We start from the raw sequence: 7795 nt of genomic DNA, 5'->3' as shown, positions 1-7795 counted from the left end.
ACCAGAGAGTGCCAGACTAGAGAGGTTCAATCTGTACTGATACATTACCTCCACAAAGCCCTCCTAGTGTTGATGCCGCTTATATCAGCAAAACGGTGCTTTTCGCTGATGTAACCGCTTCTATACTAGTGGCCTTTGTTGACACAGCTATGTCGGGCATGGATCATGCACACCCGGAGTGGCGTAACTCTGCTGGCAGAAGTTTGTAGTGTGGACTTGGCCTCAGTCCATTTCCTGGTGCACCGCTGTCTGCATCACACTTTCCACCAGTTCTGGCGGCAGCCTCTGCAGAGAGGCCAAGGGCTGAATGGGCCACAGAGACTGCGCTGCTCTGCAGAGCAAGCCGGAGGCATGTTGGCGAGTCAAGGAGTGGGGCTGTTCGCTGTCCTGGTTCTTTGGATTTCAAAGCATGGTGCATTGTCGTCTTTGTGCAGACAGGACAATGCAGCCACTAGGGATATCCAGCTCACCATTCACCCATCTTGCATTGGGGGAAGGGATAGCTCAGTGGTTTGAGCATTAGCCTGTGTAGGGTTGTGAGTTCAATCCTTGTGGAGGCCAGTGAGGGAATTTGGGGCAAAAATTTGTCAGGGATGGTACTTGGTCTTGCTGTGAAGGTAGGGGAGTGGACGTGATGTCCTGTCAAGGTCTCTAGGAGATAGGTAATCTACATTAATTTTTTACATTGACGCTGACTATTTAGAAGGAGAGCTGAGACTCCTGGTAACTTTAGCTATAGTCACATCTGGAGAAAAATGTGTGTTTCCCATTGGTGTGTCTTCTGGGACGTCTTGTGTCAGCAAATAGGAGCTGCTAGGGTGGATACATGAAGGATCTACTAGTCTGGGATCTCGTAGCTGAAGAGACACCAGTCCCTTCCTTCTGAGTGTGCCTAACTGCATCTCTACCCCACCCTGCGGTGTGTGGAATCTCCCAGCCGGGATCAGCGCGTGCACGAGGACGGGTGACTGTTCTGATCTGAGCCTCCAGAGAACGTAGGGGATGGGTGGGCTCTTCCATAGGAGCCGGACGCTAGAGAGATTTTCTTCAGGGAACATCTGCTCTGACGGCAACCGCTGAGGCAGCTGGCATGGGTGGCGTGCTCTGCCAAGGAACGTGTGCTTGCTGGAGGGGGGAGTGCCCTGCTGCCTAAGGCGAGTAATACTTAAGGTGTGTGTGTGTTATCGTTCTGCACGCTGGGGCAAGCCCATGGCATTTGCCAGGTGTCAGACCAGGTCCTGGGCTGTGGGGAGTCCTGATCTCTGAACAACCGCCCATCCCAACCTCCGTCATCCAGGAATATGAACCTCAGGAAACCACGCTCCCAACATCCCTCAGTGATGAGCTCCCCTCTGCCCTATCAGGCCGGCAATCAATCCCTGAAGGACCAACGTTTCTCTATACGTGCTCACTTGGCTACTGAGCTCTGCCTAGGGGCCAGGCCTACCTAGGGGCCCTCCTATCTGAACTCACACAGGGCCCCCCTGTAACTCGGAGCCACTTCTGCACGTCGCCTTTTTCTGTCGACTCCTACATCTTCCTGTTGAAATCCGTGTTTGGGTTTTATTTTCTAATGCTACGGGGGAAGGAGCAGGAGCAGTCCTCTGGTTATAGTAGCAGCACAGTGAGTCACGCACAGGCTGGGGGAGGGCACCCTGTGCTTTTTGTTAAATGTGGGGAAAGCACCGTTGTGTGGTAAGAGTTCACTCCCTCAGAGTGTCTCTTGTGGATACTTCGGGCATGGCCAGACTGGATCAGGCCTGTGGGGTCATGTCTCTGACAGTGGATCGAGTGACCTGCGTGGAACTTGGAGGGGAGAGTTGCCAGACATCAGTCTGTGTGCAAATGGTTGGAAAACTCTCTGCAGCCGAACCGCCTCTTCTCTTTCATTAAGAGCCAGTTTAGTTTTCGAAACCTAGATCGCTCTTGTGTTCTCACTCAGCACATGGCCAGCACCTGAGGCATCAAAGGAAGATAGAAAAATCTCTGATCCTCGCATTGGATTGAGTGGAATCTCCTCACAGGTCCTGCTCGCAAGTCCTGGGTGGGCCTGAGAAGGCTGTGGCCCATCCACTTTGCATCCACGTCTACCCACGGCTCTCCTTGTGCCCCAGCTCTTACTGCAGCTGGGAAGCGGAACTGGAGCGCTGGGGCTGACCACACTCCACCCGGCATTCCAGCTGGGGAGTAGGGGCAGGGCGCTGGGGCTGACCCTGATCCTCCCAGTGCTCCAGCCAGGGAAGGGGGCCAAGTTACTGGGGCTTAACCCCCACTCCCATCAGTATCCACCCACCTGAAGTTGTGGCCCACCCAAGCGGGCCCTTCTGGCCACGGCACTGCTACAAACCAAGCTGGAAGTCTCTCTTACAGGCAGCGACTCTCCTGAAAGGCTTGGCTCTGTCATGAACAGAGCACCAAGTTCCCCGTACGGGGGCACAGCTTGGCCCAGGAAATTCAGCAGTTTCACAGCCCATGTGACTGCCGTATGACTCAAGGGGGAGAAAGACACCAACTCAGCCAGCTGATCTTTCTTAAGGAGCCACAAAGAAATCAGAATGAAAACAAGCCAAGGGAGACTGAGCAGAAAGTGGGTGGCGATGGAGAGGAAGGATGGTCCAATGGTGAGCGTACTAGACTGGGACACGGGTGCAGTTCCAGGCTCTGTCTCAACCTCCTGTGAGACCTCTCTGAGGGCTGTGAGCCTTGTTAGCTGGGACAGGGACGTTACTCTGCTTGGGATTCAATCCAGCCTGGCATCTTCCCCATGAGACACTTGTCCAGCCCTGCCCCCTGAGCAGGGTGCAGCTCACCTGGAGTTACCCCTTGTCCACCAAGCCCGAAGGCTCCATGTTACTCTGCTATGCTAGGGCGTAAAGGAGCGGCACCCCAGTCGCTAGGCTTGGCACCTTAGTGTACGGTGAAGTGAGGGCCCAACGGTGCCCCAGTGGCCTCTTCACGTTGTTCTTGCTCTGTAATCAGCCAAAGACACAACACCTGCTCTTAATGACACCGGTCCAGGACCCGGCATGCAGATGTTGCAGCATGTTATGGGCACATAGCACCCTAGGCTGGGTTCAGCTGGCTATGTTCTGGAGAACTCTCTCTCCTCTACTCCTAAAGCTGCCCTGGGCTTAGGTGGTGCCCTGCAGCCCTGATCCAAAGCCAGTTACCGCCAAAGGCCTTTGGATAAGGATTTAAATCCCTACAATTACTTCTCAGGCTCTGGCATGTCACCATATCCTACCCCAGAGCTCTTGAGTCCTCCTTTCCCAAGCCTGTCTGTCCCTTTCCTCCTCCTCAGGCCTTGCTCAAAGGGTCACTCTCTCACTTTCAACCTTTCACCAACAGAATCCTGGCATCTAGTTATCCTACTACAGGTTGAATCCTTCTAGTCCACTTTCTGGTCCAGCAACATGCGTGGTCTGGCATGAGTGTAGTTAGCAGGATGTCCACTGATCATGGGTGTGGCCAAGTTTCGCATGGTCCCATAAAGTTTGCTTGCAGCTACCAGTCCTGACTCTGTGTTCTGTACTGTTATTTAGCTCCAATTTACCCCTACATGTCTCCTCAGAGTCCAGTAAGCAGTGGAAGTGTTGGTGATGCTGTTAGACAATCTTGACCTCTCTCAGTCCAGTAAATTCTCTGGTTCAGCACCGGTCGGGTCCTGAGAGTGCCAGGCTAGAGAGGTTCAACCTGTGGTAATATATCACAAGCCTGGCCTGGTTAGTTTTTCTTTGTCACTTTCTGTGGCTACTTCTGGCCCCTTTGCAGTTCACATGCTCAGGCACTCAGCGCTGAATGGACATGTTTTGCCCAGAGTCATCTGATTGATCCATTTCCATCGCAGGCTCAGAGTGGGAGCTCTGCAACAGGCTTTGTGGCTGGGATTGCTTCACCGCCTCTGACCCAGCAGCAATTTGCTCTCTGGTTACTTCTCCTTTCAAAGGTTGGGATGCTCACGATGTCCTAATCTGAAGTGACACAGGGAGTGTCAAACACTTGTGGCCCCAGCTTTCTCGCTTCTGCTTCTCCATATCCTCCCTCTCGGTTCATCTCCTGGCAGTGCTCAGACTCTGCTGCCTTCCCCCATCCTTTCTCTGCCACTCAGTGACTCATTTTGAAGGTGCTCTTCAGCTGGTTATGACAGTCTTTGGGGGTGTGGCTTGAACTGCTAACGTAGTCATGACAGAGTGGAGAACAACATCTCTAAACAACACGGGCGTTTCCAGGGAGCTAGCGGGGATGGCTGGTCGAGACTACAGTTCTGACATAGGCTCCTGGTGTGACCCTGGATGAGTTATCCAGGCTCAGATTCCCAGAGGTCTTGAGGGTCCTCACTTCCATTGTTTCCCATCTTTACAATGGGGTTCACAGCCCTGTCTCACTTCATGGAAGTGTTGTGAGAATAAACACAACATAAGAACTTCAGAGAGGCTGCTGCATTAGTCTGTAGCTGCAAAAACAACGAGGAGTCCTGTGGCACCTTCAACACTAACTGATTTATTTGGGTATCTGCTTTTGTGGGCCCAGACCACTTTGTCTCCATGCATCTGACGAAGTGGTTTTCACACACAAAAGCTGATGCCCAAATAAATTGGCTAGTGTTTTACGGTGCCGCAGGACTCCTCCTTGTTTTTACAGGAGAGCTCATGAGATGCTGAGATACAATGGGGGCCATAGGAATCCCCAAGAGAAATTTTTGCCAGTTAGCTTGCACCATTCTGAGCGTGGCCAAGGTGGTACATGGCCAGGATTCATCACCACATTTGGCCTGCTGGTGAGAACATTAGCTTTCCCAGCTTGGCCTGGTTACTGATGTCCAGTGCAATGTGAATGCTGACCCTTTAAGAGCTCTCACCCAAAAGCTGTTTCCATATTAGTATGTTGTTTAAAAATTTCCACCACTTCTGTTCTGCCAGGGACAGCAATCACTGTAGCTCTTGTATTCAGGAGTGGATGGTGTTCTCAGGCAACCATTGGCCTATTTCTACTTCCATTGAAACAAAGCTTCATCACTGAGTTCAATGAGACCAAACATTGAGCCAACTCTGAGTGCTTTGGAAAAGTCCCATCACTTCCATGACAGTCCCTCCCCCCCTTCCCCCAACCATGTTTTATGAAAATTGGTTTATGAATATAAATCTACACAACTTGGAGGTGCTTTGGACAAAATACTTCATGTAACCTATCAATTTTAATGTTACAGTCAGCTGCATCTGTATATGCCATTGCGGTGCATGTGTCATTCTTGTATGCGAAGTTAGAAATAGGAAGTATGAGACTGTTTAAACTTTTAAATGCCCCTCCCAGAAGCGCAACTTAATGACTTGTAAACAGCTTTGTGAGTCCTGTAAATCCAAAGGAGATTGGATAGTAAAACATGCGACCTGGTATTGGGATTCCATTTTGACCTTGGTATTTTTCCATGGAAAGGGGCATCGGGGATGTAGAACAAAGATTCCCGCCCTGGTAAAAAGACTATTGAAGCTATCAGGTCTTGGTCTTTGGCTGGCCTGGAAAACCCTGAAAGGATACAAATGGCTGGAGACCCAGGTCAGGGTAAAAGAGTTTCTCTGACCTGAAGATTATAACCAAAAGAAGAACAGTTCTCAAGGGTTAGAATCTGCTTGCAATACGTTTTTTAGTGAATTAGAACTAGCCATTCATTTTCTCTGCATTTTAATTTAGTAACTTACTTTGATTCATCTGTTTTCACTTGCAACCACTTAATCCTACTGTTTGTACTTTGAAAACCAACATGTTTTTATTATCAGGTCCAGTGTAAGTGATTGTTACCTGGGAGGAACTACCAGTGTTCATATCTCTCTTTCATTGATAAAGAGGACAAACAACCTCATGAGCTTTCACTGTATTGAACTTTTACGCAGAAAAAGATGGACTCATTTGGGATTTTGATCCCTTTGCGGGGGTTAGTTTCCTGAGGTCTGAGCCCTCAGAACTGCATCCTCCCAGAGCTGAAGTGGTTCAGTATCTGTATTGCTCTGCTTGGGAGGGGGGCGGTCACCCCAACTCTGTGCCTTATCTGGGGGAGACCCGAGGATCTGACCCCACAGGACAGGGTGGTGGGGAGCCGCAGAGCAAGAAGGCATGTGTCAGTGGCATGATCGGCATACTTGTAACCGCACCCCATCCCAACCTCAGAGCAGACCTCAGAGAAGAAATAGTTGAAGCATTGGCAGTTGCCCGAGCCCTATCTACCCTACAGTTCCCATCAATAGAACTACAATAGTGGGGAAATTTATGAAGAAAAAGCCCAGTCAGGGAATATTTAGTGTAGTGTGCACAGATCAACAAGGGATACGAAAAGGAAAATTCCTTTTGCTGAATATCAGCAAGTTTCCTGACTGTGATTTGTCCCAAATGGTACAAAACTTGATAATGGAATTGGAATAAAAGAAGCACTTCTTCATGGATAATTCCATGGAAAAAGGTGTAAAATCACCATCAATATTTTTTGTGGTTAATGATTCAATCAGCAGTACTCCTAGGGGGAAAGGTGGAGGTCCCATTGCTTGGAACGTCCAATTACTGGGGTGAAACACTGGGAAATTATTCCTCAGAGCCCACGTTGCATTAGTGGGTAAGAGGGACAGGGAAAGACCCGAGGGATCTCTTCTTCTGTGTTTCTAGGGCACCCTGGGCCATAGTAGCATTAACATCTATATTTCTGTGAACCTTTCAGAAGGGAACAATAGGAGTGCCTATGGGAATCTCCCTCTTTTCTTCTGGAATAACTAACGATGCTTCAAAAGATTCCAGTTAATGGTCTTGGGGCATCCTAGCTCTTGATTCTTTCCAGATGTTTCTCTGGCTAGTGCTTCCTCAGCCTGCTCCCGGGTGGTGTAAGTAGGGTATTGGGAAATCAATCCTACTCTATCGTATTGTGATCAAGAGCTTAAATACGAAGCAACTTGCAGCTGCTGCCTCTTTCCATGTGTGGTGGAGTAATGCCTGGTAACTCTTGTTTGGGGCAGAAACAAACATCTCTGTGGCTAATCCGGATTCGTAACTGGCAGTGTTAGAAGACACTGTTGCTTGGCATTTTGTGGTTCCTTAGTTAGCAATGTGTCTGCCTGGATAAATAGCTACTAGCAGGGGCGTTGGCGCAGGAATGGACTGGGGATGACGGACCCGATGATAAATAGGTTGGTTAACAACACAATCCTTTTATTGACACACGGATAGGCACACCCTTCCATTTTGGTTTGCACCAGCTCGCAGATATGAGCAGTGAACCCCAACTGCTTGGTTCAGATCCATACACTCCCTGCGCTTTGGAGGATTCACATTCAGCTTTACAAGTGAGCCCACTTTGGAGAGGGGATCAGCTGCAAATTTCCCCCCCAACCCTGACACAAATGCCTGCCAAGTTGATAGCATATGGATTTAAGGGGTTGGTTCAGACTCATGACTGATATCCACCATGACTAATTCTGCGCTTGACTATCCTCCATCATTAGGATATGCTGGCATAGGGTCTGTTTGCTGTGTCAGGTGCTGACGATTGATTACACGAGGTTGTTTCCACAAAAGTGTGAAAATCTTAGTAAAGTTGTGTGGCTAAAAATAACCCTCCCCCTCTTCCCTTTTTCCCTGCTGACTTGCGTGCATTTCTTAAGATAGCGTCTGTGTGGCCGCGGGCACTAAATTCACTCGCGTGCACTCTTTAAGCCCTATGCTCGCTGTTAGCAAGTCACATGCTCCATGCACCCGTGTGAGCCTTACTAAGACACACAGATTTTAAAAACAGTTGCTTTTTCTTTTTCTGCACTGC

This window comes from Pelodiscus sinensis, chromosome 27 (genome assembly GCF_052426305.1).
Source record: "Pelodiscus sinensis isolate ZL-2025 chromosome 27, ASM5242630v1, whole genome shotgun sequence".
Lineage (NCBI taxonomy): Eukaryota > Metazoa > Chordata > Testudines > Trionychidae > Pelodiscus > Pelodiscus sinensis.
The sequence above is the reverse complement of the archived record's forward strand: the minus strand, read 5'-3'. Positions refer to the sequence as shown.